At 27.8% G+C, this 14407-nt stretch overlaps 1 long non-coding RNA gene across 1 annotated transcript; it reads left to right on the top strand.

The window, feature by feature from the left end:
* The first annotated feature begins 1097 nt into the window (after window positions 1-1097).
* On the top strand, window positions 1098-14152 carry LOC117167369. The gene is made up of 3 exons (XR_004466388.1): window positions 1098-1144; window positions 1224-1320; window positions 14041-14152. It is a non-coding gene; the product is annotated as an uncharacterized LOC117167369 (long non-coding RNA).
* The last annotated feature ends 255 nt before the right edge of the window (window positions 14153-14407 follow it).

The raw sequence follows: 14407 nt of genomic DNA, 5'->3' as shown, positions 1-14407 counted from the left end.
TTTAAAGATAAAAAAAAAAGAATTTCAAACGTTTTCAAGAAAATAAACAATTTTCTTTCAATTCCTGAGGAAATTGCAAATGATGTTTCGTTTCCAAAATTTTTAGAGAAAAAAGGAAACTGAATAGGAAAAATTCTAACAATTTGAAAAACAATTATAATTTCAAAATATTAAAAAAAGTGAAACAAAATGTATTTTTTTAAAGATTTGGAAATTAAAATTTGCATCTTTTTAAGGGTTTTGTCGTGTGTCAAAGAAAAAGAAATTTTCTTGAGACTCCGGAGAAAACGCATAATTTTTGTTTTTTTTATATTATTTATATTATATTATATTATTATATTATTTATATTTTTTTATTTTATAAGAAAATTACTTTTCGATTTTGAATTTTTTTCTTATTTTACAGAATATTGAAATTATTTCCCGAAACTTTCGAATTATTAAACGAAATATTTAGACGGTTTACAAGTTATAAACAAAGTCTGTAAATAATTAAAAATTTAAAAGCATCTGAAATAAAATGTTTAAAATGGTTATTTTTTCGATAACATTTAGCATAACGATAATAAAACCACTATTTATTATTTTTTATTATTTTAAAATTATTTGACATACAAGGTTAAAAAATATGAGTAATTAGGACTCTATATTTGTTAATAAATTAGAAATATTCACTTAGAGTGTTTTAATGCTTTTAGTTAACGATTATTCACTGTAGGGTTGTCTCCCGACTTTAAAATGTTTTAAAAATAAAAAAATCTATGAAATTATTTTTACAAACTACCTAACCTCTACCGAAGTCGTGTCTTTTATTATAATTTCAAAAACAGTTTCCTCATAGTTCAGTAAATCTTTTGCATAAAATTCTTCATTTATTAAAATTATATATCTTTGAATAAAATATTAAAAAAGAATAATGGTTTTAAATTTGAGTCTCATAATTGTATAATAAATTACAATAAATAGTTTCATAATTTCAAAAATTTCTGCATTGGAATTAGGTGAATCGTGCCGACAATATCTCTGCTATGATAAAGATATGCACACATGGAAGTGTATGCATAATAAAAAAATATTTTATAATCTCTTCCAATGATATTCAAAATTTTTAATATACGAGATTTCAAAAATGTAAAATCTTTAGGTACTCATTTAAAAAAATTTCTAATCTTTACCAAAATCGTGAGTTTGACAATAATTTTTTTTAATATGTTCCGCAACAGTTAATACGACTCAATGCTGCAGCTAGGACTTCAGCTGATCCAGAAATTGAAAAAAACTAAAATTAACATTTTCTACTGTGCTGCTGTCTACAACAAGGTAAGTCGAGATAGAATTGGTTTCTACACTAAATACAAACAGCGATAATTTTTTATTAAAGAGTCATTGAAAGTAGCAATAGATATTGAGACACGAGGAAATAGATTTCGAAAAAATATTTTTTATTTATCTTTTTTCCATCATTAATTTGTTCAAATGAAAAAAATCTAAAAAGATATCTTAAAAAATAGATGAATTATCAAGAAAATCATCAAATCTTGAACAAAAATGATTGAGTTTTCAAACAGTAGGGATATAGTTAAAAAAGAAACCGAAGCGAAATATATTTTCATATAATTTATATTCGATAATCGAATTATTTATATTCCAAACAAACAAAACAAATCATTAGATCTTTCTTTCAAAAAATATTTTCGGTTTAAATTTTCAAAAATCTTTAAAAGAACGTTGATAGGTCTTATCTTATTCGAATTTTTAAATATTTAGGATTCGCGTGTTTTAAATGATTTGAGAAGTGAGTATTGTCTCGAATAAAGAGAAACACTTCAGCAATCCTGTTCAAAGTCACTATAGAATAAGAAAATTAAAGTTTTAGAATCACGAAAGTCAATTCAAGATTTCGAAGATTTCAATAATCCTCGGTGATTTTTTGCAACTGGTTCTTAGTAGCTGAACCTTAACATTAGCGAAATCTTGCAAATCTTGAACAAACTTTCGTGATTCTAAAACTTTAATTTTCTTATTCTATAATGACTTTAAATATGATGGGCACAGAGTTTCATTTTCTCTAGATGATACTCTCTTCTCAAACCATTTGGATCCCACGAGCCCTAAATCTTTGAAAATAGCAAGGGGATACTCACTTCTCAAATCATTTTAATTCCGCGTCATATAATCTTTAGAAATTGGAATTGCCGATTTAAGATTCCAGATCTCTCCCTGTGACCGAATCGATTTTATAAGATATTTCAACGATCTTTTTGAGATTCGCGAAATTTGTTGAGGATTTAATAAAGATTGGATATCTTGCAAATCTTTGGCTCACTTTCATGAATTTTAAATTCTTATTTTTGTATTTTATAGTGACTTTGAACCATATTTCACCCAAATTCCTTTTTTTCAAGAGGATACTCATTTCCCAAATCATTTTAATTCTGCGTCACATAATCTTCAGAAATTGGAATTACCAATTTAAGAATCTAGATCTCTTTATGTGACGAAATGGCTTTCATCAGATTTCTCAATGATCTTTTTAAGATTCGCAAAGTTTTTTGAAGATTTAGAGAATTTCTGATATCTTGAATATTCTAAACTGACTATCCGGATTCTAAAACTTTGATTTCTCTATTCAATAGTGACTTTAAAGAAGATTTCCAACAAATCCCTCTTTTTCAAAGGGGATACTCACTTCTCAAATCATTTGAATTCCGCGTCACATAATCTTTACAAATTGAAATTACCTACTTAAAAATCCTCATCTCTTTTCCTGACCAAATGGATTTCATCAGATCTCTTAACAATCTTTTCAAGATTTGCAAAGGTTTTTCAAGATTTGGAAAATTTTGGATATCGTGAATATCTTTAACTGACTCTCCTGATTTCAGAACTATGATTTCTCTATTCCATAGTGACTTTCAACAGAATAAAAAAAATCCCTTTCTTTCAAGGGGATACTCACTTCTCAAATCATTTTAATTCCAAGCCACATAATCTTTCGAAATTGGAATTATCAATTTAAGAATCCAGATCTGTTTCTGTGACCAAATGGATTTTATCGGATCTCTCAATGATCTTCTGAAGATTCTCAAAGGTTTTTAAAGGGTTGGAAAATTTCGGATACCTTGAATATCTTAAACTGACTTTCGGATTCTAAAACTTTGATTTCTTTATTCTACGAAATTCTTAAAATGATTTGAGAAGTGAGTATCCCCTTGAAGGAAAATGATTTTTTTGTGAAATATGGTTCAAATTCAATATAGAATACAGAAATAAGAGTTTTAAAATCAGGAATGTCAGTCAAATATTGGCAAGATATCTATTATTTCACAAATCTTCAAAAAGCTTCGCGAATCTTCAAAAGATTGTTAAAAGATCTTATAAAATCCGTTTGGTCACAGGGAGAGATCTCGAATATTCAATCGGTAATTTCAATTTCTAAAGATTATGTGTCGTGGGATCAAAACGATTTGAGAAGTGGGTATCCCTATGAAAAAAAGTATTTTTTATGAAATATGGTTCAGTGACTATAGAATTCTGAAATAAAAGTTTGAGAATCGCGAAAGTAAGTGAGAGGCAGGCAAGATGTAAGAAATTTGTCAAATCTTCAAAAACTTTCGCGAATCTTGAAAAGATCGTTTAGAGATTTTATGAAATCTATTAGTCACAGGGAAAGATCTGAAATCTGAAATAAGTAATTTGAATTTTGTAAGATTTAGGTTTAGCAAAATTAAAATTATTTCAGAAGTGAGTATCCCCTCAAAAAAAGAGTAATTCTTACAAATCTTTTTTAGTCACTATAGAGTAAAAAAGTAAAAGATTTATAATCCGATCAAAGAACAGATCAAACCAGATCAAAATGTGCAAGATTATAGTATTGTCGAGGTTTAGCGACTGAAAAACAGCCAAAAACCAATGAAAAGTCTCACCGTGCATTTCGAAAATCTTGAAAATATCTTTGAGATATCAAATGCAATTTATTGGGTCACAGGAAGAGATCTGGAATCTAATATCAGTAATTTAAATCTTCTAAGTTATAAATTTTGCGGAATTCAAATGATTTGAGAAGTGAGTATCCCCACGAAAAAGAGGAATTAAAAGATGATGGGTCGCGGGATTAAAGTGATTTCAAAAATTTATAAACTTAAAATTAAACTCTGATGTTTGATTCTTGTTTCAGTAACAAAAAATGTCATCTGCAAAACTTTTTCTGACCATATTGATGGGATTGGTACTAATTAATAGTGCAATAGGAAGAGACCCACCATGTGCAAATATCACAAGCTGCAAACCCTTAAAATGTCCTTGTACACCAGGAAAACCTATACAGCTAAACAATTGTTGCGTAACAGATGATTTATTTTGTGATCCTGGAACAAGCGAGTGTAGAGCAAAATCTGGTTATTTGAAATGATGTACACAATTAATAATTAAAATGCAAATGCAAATAAAATAAAAATAAAATAAAACTAAATAGATCAATTTTCAATCAAAAATTTACTAGTTGAATATTAAATTAACAAAATCATTTTTCTTATAAAACACTAATTCTGAAATTCAATTCGCAATCCGAAAATTGAAAATTTTTCAAATATAATTTTTTATTTCTTACAGTGTTATTCCAATTAATGAAATTAATTGTAATTGAATAATAATTTCTCTTTATTTTCATTCAATCATGTTTCCAGCGAAACAATATAATAAAAAGTAAAGTCTGCATTGAATATTTGTTTATATATATTCTGTTTCGTAAAAAATAATTAATAGTTAAATATTCACCAAAAAAATAAATGTTTAAACTAAAGTAAAATACCTGACTTTTTAGTTAAAAAAATCAACTTTAAACAAAGAAGACAAGTTTTTAATCTCTACCGATATCGTGCGTTGGATAATTTTCTTAATCGCTCTTAGGATTTCATTGCATTTACCGATAAACGAATAATAAAATCAAAATACTATTACTTCGGGAGTGATAAAATATTCTTAGGAATTTAAATGAATTTATAAATAAATGTTATTAATAATTAATTGAATCTATAAATTAATTAATTTTCTCTAGACATTTTTCAATGTACCTTTACTGAGGTTCTGGTGGTTCGGAACCCACCTTAAGCTCTAGGTCCCAATATTAGTTATTATTATTATTATTATTATTATTATAAAAAAACTTTTCTGTGTTGAAATGTTGTCACAAGCTTATATTACCCAACATGTCGAAGGCGTTTTTGGTTAGAGTTGGATTTTCTATTCGATTATTTTTGCACGGGGCTGTCCCGGTATAAATCATCAGTACGGACGCATTTTATAATGCAATCAAGTGATCTGATGAGAGCAGTCTGCCCAGGCATATTGGACAAAGCCTGGTTTTTAACCCATCATTGACGTACTGGGTTGCAGTCAAGTACACGATGCGGGGACCTACAGCTTAAGGTGGGTTCCGAACCACCAGAACCTCGGTAAAGGTACATTGAAAAATTTCTAGAGGTACCGGCTCTGGCATCGAACCTCGGACCTCTGAGGTGAAGTCCGAGTGTCTAACCAACTGAGCTACCGAGGCTCTTTTTATTATCATTATAAAAAACATTTCAGTCTTGAAATGTTGTCACAGACTTATACTGCCCAACATGTCGAAGGCATTTTTGGCTAGAGTTGGATTTTTTTTTTGATCATTTTTGCACGGGGCTGTCCCGGTATATATCATCACAGTCACGGATGCATTTTTATAATGCAATCAAGTGATCTGATGAGAGCAGTCTGCCCAGACATATTGGACAAAGCCTGGTTTTTACCCACTCATTGACGGACCGGGTTGCAGTCAAGTACACGATGGGGGGACCTACAGCTTAAGGTGGGTTCCGAACCACCAGAACCTCGGTAAAGGTACATTGAAAAATTTCTAGAGGTACCGGATCAGGGATCAAACCCCGGACCTCTGAGGTGAAGTCCGAGTGTCTAACCAACTGAGCCACCGAGGCTCATTTTATTATTATTATTATTAATGATAATAAATTAAATATGATATTAAATATGAATTATTATATAATTTCAATAAGTTTATTTATAAAAAAAATGACGAATCGTTAGAGAAATAAAGGGTGTTCTAACATAGAAGTTCAAGCTTTATGAAACTATTACATTTTTTACCATAAAGATGAAGTCAGCAATCTACATTTACTTTTTTGAAGTCTGCTCCAAAATTTTCAATCTTTTTTAAATTTTATTTAAAGCTTCCAAATGTCTTTTAAAATAATAAAATATTTTCCTGAAATTGCTTGGAATGTTTGGTATTTTCTGAAGAAGCTTTAGTAAATATTTTATTCTTTTGAAACCATTAAATTTTTGTCGAAGTTTAAATGGAATTTTCGGCAGGGGAGAGGAAAACTGCAGAAAACTATCTTCGTGAATGCAGCTAGATTAAATTAAATTATAAGTGTACAGTTCCTAAAAATATTTTTATATCAACTGGTGTTGTTAAAAAGTTTATTTTTTAATTTTCGATATATGAAGATTAAAAATAATAAAAAATAATAATTCGTCATAAAATAATTCCCAATATCTACCAAAGGCATAAGTTTGACTATTTTCAATTTAATGCGTCTATTCTATCAAAATAATTTGTTTTTTGAAGAACTCAACTGTTTTTAATTTAAAATTAAAATGATTTTTGAATACAATATCAATCTTTATTATATGTATCGAAAAAATGCATGTAAACAAAAATTGTTTTTCTGATCTTTTCTTCGGCATTACAAAATTTTTGCAAATTTTCGATTATGATTCCGTTTTTTGTACCATGGACAAGAGTTTAAAAATAACAAGTAGTAATGAAATAGTTTGAAAATTTCCTAATAAAAAAAATTTACATGATACTATTTAGTATACAAGTTATGTTATATATCAGGTCACTCACTATAAAAAATATGACAGCAAGGATTCTTTTTTTAGATATTTCGCATTGATTTCAAAAAAATTAAACCTATTCATGGAAAAATAGTCAAAATATCTATTTGTTTATGGAAATCGTTTATATAATTATCATTTTCTATCATTATTAAAAATATGATAGCATAAATTCTTTTGCAAGATGTTCCAAATTAATTTCGCAAAAAAATCAAGCCTATTAAGAAAAAAATAGTCAAAATGCGCATTTGTTTATATAAATTGTATAATTAATTTACATTTTTTGGTCATTATAAAAAATATGATAGCAAGGAGGCTTAGGAAAAACATTTTAAGTTGATTCCGCATTATTAAAAAATTTTTGGTTACTCTAACTCACTAATAAATTATTTGTAGTTAGTCTCTGCATTAACTTATGACCTTTTTTAATAAATTTCAAAGTCTTAGAAGAAATGGTATCATGGAAAATTTTAGCAACAAAAAGTTGTCACTATGTTCTTAAATAACAAATTTTTGTCGAGTCAAAATATAAACTGCACAATTAAATGTTATACTTGGAAGCCTTAAGGTCAATTAAAAAAAAGATAAATGAAAACAAGTTAAGAATTGCACTGTCAGTCGATTTTTGTCCAAAAAATGTGGTTTTTCTCTTACTGTGCGCCCTCCCCCAAAGTTTCCATTGCTAAAGAAAGAAGAATAGTTTTTTATTTACGAAATTCGAATAGTAACACGCGCCTACCGCTACTTCAAAATTCCATTTTATTAACAGGGGGAAATTTTGAATTTTCGAAAAATGAAACTCATGTTCCAGGGTTTCAGCGCAATGTTCCAAGTTTATTTTAGGGATTTAAGAGCAGTGTCTACGAAATAAAGCCATACTAATAACTTTCATTTTCAACCCATCCCCACCCTTCCCGCAACACCCCAAAGAAGACTCAAAAATGAAAGAAAAAAAACATTTTTACGTGTTATTGTAGCTTTTTAGGAATTTCCTGAATACTGAAGAGAAAATACTGGGAGGTTGTAGGAGGTTTAAAGGAGGACTTGAAAAGTACAGTTGAGATTATAGGAGGACTAAAGGAGGACTAAATTTGGAATTCTCGGGCTTTCAGAGAATCAAAGTAGGATGCGCAGGCTGAAATATGCTCAAAGGAGGTTTTATCTAGAATTAACAGGTTTGATGTAGGGTTAAAATTTCGACTCGTGGATCGTTCAAAGATCTTATGATATCCATTGTGTCACAGGGAGCGATCTGAAATCTTAAATCTGTAATTTCAATTTTTAGAGTTTAGGGGACGCGGGATTGAAATAATTCAAGAAGTGAGTATCCCCATGAAAAAAGGAATTCTTTGGCAATCATGTTTAAAGTCACTGTAGAATAAAAGATCAAAGTTTTAGAGTCGCGAAAATCAGGACAAAATTTCCAAGACTTTTGGAAAAATTAGGGTTCATGGGATTCAAATGAGTTGAGATGTGAGCAGCATACTCGTAAATAAGAGGAATTCATGGGCAATCATGTTTAAGGTCACTATAGAATAAAAAAATAAAAGTTTTAGAATCACGAAAGTCGGTTCAAGATTTACAAACTTCCCTATTACTGAGATTGTGGAAGCAAAAAACTGTTAAAATGCAATTGAAAAATCCTAACGGCGATCTTGAGAATCTCTTAAGATTTCAAAAATCTTAAGGAACCTTGAAGAGATCGTTGAGAGATTTTATGATATTCATTGAATCACAGAAATAGGTCTAGAATCTTAAATTGATAATTTCAATTTTTGAATTTTAAAGGATACCGGGATTTAAATGTTTGGAGATGTGAGTATCCCTAAATAAAAGTGGCAATTCTCGCCAACGGCAACTTCGAAAATCTTTTAATTTTCTAATAATTTTCGCGAATCTTGAAAAGATTGTTTAGAGATCTTATGATATCCATTGTGTCACAAGGAGAGATCTGCAATCTGAAATCTGTGATTCCAATTTTTAGAGTTTAGGGGATTACTGATTAAATTATTTGAGATGTGAGTATCACCATAAAAAAAGGAATTCTTTGGCAATCATGTTCAAAATTACTGTAGAATAAAAAAGCAAAGTTTTCGAATCGCGAAAATCAGGTCAAAATTTCCAAGACTTTTGTAATTAGATTATAATTTCTAATAATATAATTCGATTCAACGACTAAAGAACAGTTAAAAAGCAGTTTCGAAATATGTTTGTAAATTTAAAAGACTTAAAGGTTAAAAAATCTCGGTATTTACTTCATTTGAGAAGTGAGTATACCCGAGAAAAAAAAAATTCTTTGGCAATATTATTCAAAGTCACTATACTATAAAAAATATCAAAGTCTTAAAATGACAAAAATAAGATTAAAATTTGCTAGATTTTGGTATATAACCACTAAAAAACAGCTGACAAGCAGTTAAAAATTGTGTATGCAAATTAAATGATTTGAGATGTGAGTATCTCCGTGATAACAAAAAATTCATTGGCAATCCTATCAAGAATCACCATAGAATAAAAAATTAGTTTCGGTAATTCTAATATTGAGCGACTAAAAAAGCAGTTGAAAGAAAGTTAAAAAATACCGATAACGATCTCGAACATCTTTTCACTTTTTAATAATCTTTGCTAATTTTGAAAAGATTGTTGAGAGATCTTATGAAATCCATTGTGTTACAGAAAGAGACCTGGAATTTGAAATATTTAATTCCAATTTTAAAGGGTAAAGGATGACGGGATTAAAATGATTTGAGAAGTGAGTATCCCCTCTAAAAATAAGAATGCTTCGGAAATCATGTTCAAAGTCACTATACAATAAAAAATCAGTTTCAAAATCACGAAAATCATATCAAAATTCAAAAGATGCTGGTAATCAGATTATAATTTCTAATATTGAAACTCGATTCCGCTCCAAAAATAAATTAATTTTTATTTATTTCCTCTTCAATGTTATCAAAATTAGGAGAACACTTGAGCTGCAAACGTAAATTACCAATCTCTACTTGGGACATAAAATTGATAATTTTTCAAATTGCAATTCTTAGTCTCTTTCGGTATAATTTCAAAGTTTCTGTTGTTTTTTATTACCTTAACGCTATTCAAAATATGTAAGAGGATGTGAAAATATAAATTATGAAAAAAATTGTTTAAAAAAATAATTCCTAATTTTTAACTGCGTCTTTATATTGATATTGGTGATGGTATCGTCAACATTAGGCGACTCTTAGCTTTATTATTAACAAATTTGTTAATCGTTTCATTAATTATTAATAAATTTTTTAGAGTTTCTAAGAAAGAAATTTAAAAAATATTTTTCATTTTTAGATTATCATGAAGAACACGGAGACTGGAAGATTAAAAAATTTAATTGTTTAAAATTGCGGTCTTGAAGGACTCACTTTTGATCAAATGATCGAAATGATAAAAATTTTCGGTTTATTTAGAGTTTTATTTGTATTGTTAATAAAGTATGCAAGAATAGATAAATTTTGAATTAAAAAATTTCTTTCCTGATTTGTGTAATGAATCATGTAACATATGTACATTAGTATGACGTCACCTTATATAAATCAGGTCGCAATATTTTTCTCTTCTTGATTAAATAAAATTAAAAAATGTTCCATAATATTTTGCTCGAATTTATAAATCTTTCAAAAAACAAAAGGATTTTCATCATGACTTTGAAAATTATAAAAAATTCCCAACAATTGAGACGCTGAATGAGATAGCGAACATTATATATAGACAGAATTTTTTTTAGATATCATTAATTGCCATCGTTTCAGCAATTTTTTCATAACATTCTTGTGAGTATAATAATATATCCATAATACAAAGAAAATTTTTTGATCCGGAACATTGATTTTTACTTTCAAATTACTGAAACCAAGAAAAACTTTATTTCCCAAATTTTTTAATGAAAATTTCAAAATTTTAATTGATTACGGGTGAAATACACCGACATAAAGCAAAGCTGTTGAAAAATTGCAAACATATTTTTTTAGTCTAATTATTTATGATTAAAAATACCAATAATTTTTGACCTAAAACAATGTCTAATTTTTTGTGTGATTTTTCTGTTGCAGGGTATTCGTAGATTTAATTTTCAAAATTTAAAATTTTTGTATACAAAACCGTTTTCAAGTAGTGAAAAGTCAATCAGATTTTTAACAACAATGCCAGCCAAATGTATCGTTCCACTACGTTCTTTGATAGGAACTTTCTGTTATTTCTGTTAAAAAACAATTAAATTTTCAGTCCAAAAATCTACAGAAATATTACATTTTTAATTAATCAGTCGTATTTGTAAGCAAATAGTTGAATTTTCGGTTCAAAAAGCTATTTTCAATCAAAAAATTAATTTTTGATTACAATTATAAATCTCCAAACAAAAATTGAACTTTTAGGAAAGTTTAACAATTTTCAATTAAGTAGTGGAATTTTTAATCTAAGAAGGTGAAGGTTTAACGCAAAACGTAATAGTTTTTATTTTTATGAAAAACAAATTTGTGTAAAATAAGAAAAGTTTGCATTTAACCAATTAAAACAAAAATTGTTTCAAAATGTTTCAATCCTAAATTAAAAAAGATAAATTTTCAACCAAATATTCGAATTTTTAACCTTAAAATTGATTTTCTAAAAAAAAGATGAATTTTCAAATAAATAGTTCAATTCTCTAGCGAATTGAAAAAATTTAGTGAGAAAATTTTAAAAATGAAAAAATCTGAGAAATTAAAATCAAACAAACTGGAGGAATTTATTTGAATTTTGTTTTGCTGGATTTTGAAAAATTGCAGGAAAACTGAATCATTTTCAAAAATATTTAGAAGCTGAAGAACTTTTTTAAAGATTTAAAAATAGCTTTAATCTTAAAGAGATTTCTACGAATTTAAAACAAAATTAAAATTTTGAAATATATTGAAACGTTTCAAGAAAATAAACAATTATTTCAAAATTCCGGGGAAAATCCCACATGACTTTTTGTTTTGAAAAATTAATTTTTAGAGAAAAAAGAAGAAGATAGGAAAACTGTTAATAATCTGCAAAATAATAGAAAATTCCAAAATTCTTCTAACAAAATATTGATTTTTAAAGAATTTGCAATGAAGATTTAAATCTTTTTCAGGATTTTGGATTGTATAAAAAAATTCTTGAGATTCCTTAGAAAATTTACAATGCTTTTTTTGTTTGAAAAAATTTATTTCTCAAGGATTTTTGAAATGATTTGTATCACTTAAAAAGATGATCTTTATTTTGAGAAAATAACTTGAAGTTTTCCAACTATTTATCTGATTTTACAAAATCTTAAAATTATTTCACGAAACTTTCGAATTATTTTTAAAGATATTTAAAAGGTTTAAAGTTTTCAAAAAATTCTGTGAAGAATTAGAAAATTACAAAAATTTTAAATGTAATTGTTGACACTGCGGCTTTTTTCATAAAATTTAGTATGTAATGGAAGCAGTATTTACCTTTTTTATTATTTTTAAATTATTCGACAAAAAAGATTTCATAAATCTAAAATATTCATAAATTTTTTTTTGAAATTTTCAATCTCTACCAATGTATAGAACACAAAAAATTTAATTGTTTGTTAATAAATTGCAATTTCTTGCAGTTAGTGTACTATCTATCATTCAAAATTTGAGGATCGCGGAATTCAAATGATTTGAGAAGTGAGAATTCCTTCTAGAAAAAGAGGAATTCCTTAGCAATCATGTTCAAAGACACTATAGATTAAATTACTCAAAGTTTAAGATTCAGGAAATCAGGTGAAAATTTGCAAGATTTCCGTAATTTCCAGATTCCGCAACTAAAAAACATTGAAAAAATTTTACTGGGGACCTTGGAAATTTATAAATCTTCAAATATCGTTAAAAGATTCTTAGAAGATATAATAAAATCCATTTACTCAATGAGAGCGATCTGGAATTTTAAATCCATAATTTGAATTTTTTAATGTTCAGGGATCGCAGGATTCAAATGATTTGAGAAGTGAGTATACCTTCGAAAAAAGAGGAATTTTTCGAAAATTTTGTTCAGAATTACTATAAAATAAAAAAGTCAAACTTTTAGAATCACAAAAGTCAGATCAAGATTTACAATATTTCGGTAATCTTAAGATTTACAGACTATAAAAACAGTTAAAAAATCTCAACGGCGATTTCGAAAATCTTTGAACTTTTTAATAATCTTCGCAAATTTGGGAAATATCGTTGAGAGATCTAATGAAATTCATTGGGTCACAGGAAAAGATCCGGAATCTTTGATGGGTAATTATTATTTTTAATTATTTAGGGGTTGCGGAATTCAAATGATTTGAGAAGTGAGTATCCTCTTAAAAAGGAGAAAACTTTGGACAATCATGTTCAAAGTCACTATAAAATAGTTAAAGTTTTAGAATCACGAAAGTCAGATCAAGATTTGTAAGATTTCAGCAATCCTAAGATTGAGCGACTAAAATACAGTTGAAAAATCCTAACGGCGATTTTGGAAATCTTTTTAACTTCTCAATAATCTTCGCGAATCTTGAGAAGATCGATGAGAGATGTAATGAAATCCACTGGGTCACAGGAGGAGATATGTAATCTGAAATCAGTAATCTTAATTTTAAAAAATTTAGGGTTTGCGGAATTTAAATGATTTGAGAAGTGAGTATCCCATCAAAAAAAAAAGAGAGATCCTTCGGCATTCCTGGTTCAAAGTCAGTACAAAAAAGTCAAATTTTTAAAAACACGAAAGTCAGATCAATATTTATAAGATTTCGTTAATCCTAAGATTGAACGACTACAAAATAGTTGAAGAATCCTAACGGCAATATCGGAAATCTTTTTAACTTTTCAATATTTTTCGTGAATTTTAAAAGATCAATGTGAGATCTTATGAAATCCATTGGATCACAGGAGGAGACTTGTAATCTGAAATCAGTGATCTTAATTTTTAAAAATTTAGGTTTCGTGGAATTCAAATGATTTGGGAAGTGAGTATCCCCTAAAATTTAGAAGAATAGTTTGAAAATGTTGTTCAAAGTCGCTATAGAATAAAAATTTTAAAGTCCTTAAATCCAAAAAATAAGATAAAGATTTACAAGATTTAAAATGAAACTTAAATTAAAAATGAAACTCTGATGTTTGATTTTTGTTTCAGTTACGAAAAATGTCACCTGCAAAATTTTTTCTGACCATACTGATGGGATTGGTACTAATTAATAGTGCAATAGGAAGAGACCCACCATGTGCAAATATCACAGGCTGCAAACCCGTTAAATGTCCTTGTACACCAGGAACACCTACACAGCTAGACAACTGTTGCAAATTAAATAATCTATTTTGTGATCCTGGATCAAAAGAGTGTAGAGCAAAATAAAATTGTGTAATAATGTAAACAATTAATAATTAAAGTGCATATCCAAATAATTATTTATTTTCCAACCCCTGTAACAAATGATTATTTTTTTCATTATTATCTTATTTTTTGTTTAAATTATTTCTCGTTTTTCCATTATTTATGAAAA

The sequence above is a fragment of the Belonocnema kinseyi genome, chromosome 1 (genome assembly GCF_010883055.1).
Source record: "Belonocnema kinseyi isolate 2016_QV_RU_SX_M_011 chromosome 1, B_treatae_v1, whole genome shotgun sequence".
In the NCBI taxonomy this organism is placed as follows: domain Eukaryota; kingdom Metazoa; phylum Arthropoda; class Insecta; order Hymenoptera; family Cynipidae; genus Belonocnema; species Belonocnema kinseyi.
Note: the sequence above shows the minus strand (reverse complement) of the source record. Positions and strands in the feature narration are given on the sequence as shown.